Here is a 220-nt window from a genome sequence, read left to right on the forward strand (position 1 = left end):
AATACTGGGAGCTAAGGTTTGCACAACAAAAATTCTTCCAATTGTTTGTTTTTTTAAGTGAACTACATTACTTTCATGTAGATATGGTCTACATGGGTCTTAGATGTAATGAGTCCGTTTTTGTATGTTGTGAATTTTTACGAAGTACTTAGTCAGATGTTAGTTTTACTTTAGAGAATGTACTTTTAACTTATCACTTACATATAAGTCATTTGACGTC

At 30.9% G+C, this 220-nt stretch overlaps 1 protein-coding gene across 1 annotated transcript in view; it reads left to right on the forward strand.

Moving 5' to 3' along the window:
* The window catches only part of LOC119581802 (protein alan shepard-like), a gene marked incomplete at its 3' end in the record, with an annotated part of 29344 nt that overhangs the window by 27643 nt on the left and 1481 nt on the right, over window positions 1-220 (forward strand).

The sequence above is a fragment of the Penaeus monodon genome, chromosome 15 (genome assembly GCF_015228065.2).
Source record: "Penaeus monodon isolate SGIC_2016 chromosome 15, NSTDA_Pmon_1, whole genome shotgun sequence".
Lineage (NCBI taxonomy): Eukaryota > Metazoa > Arthropoda > Malacostraca > Decapoda > Penaeidae > Penaeus > Penaeus monodon.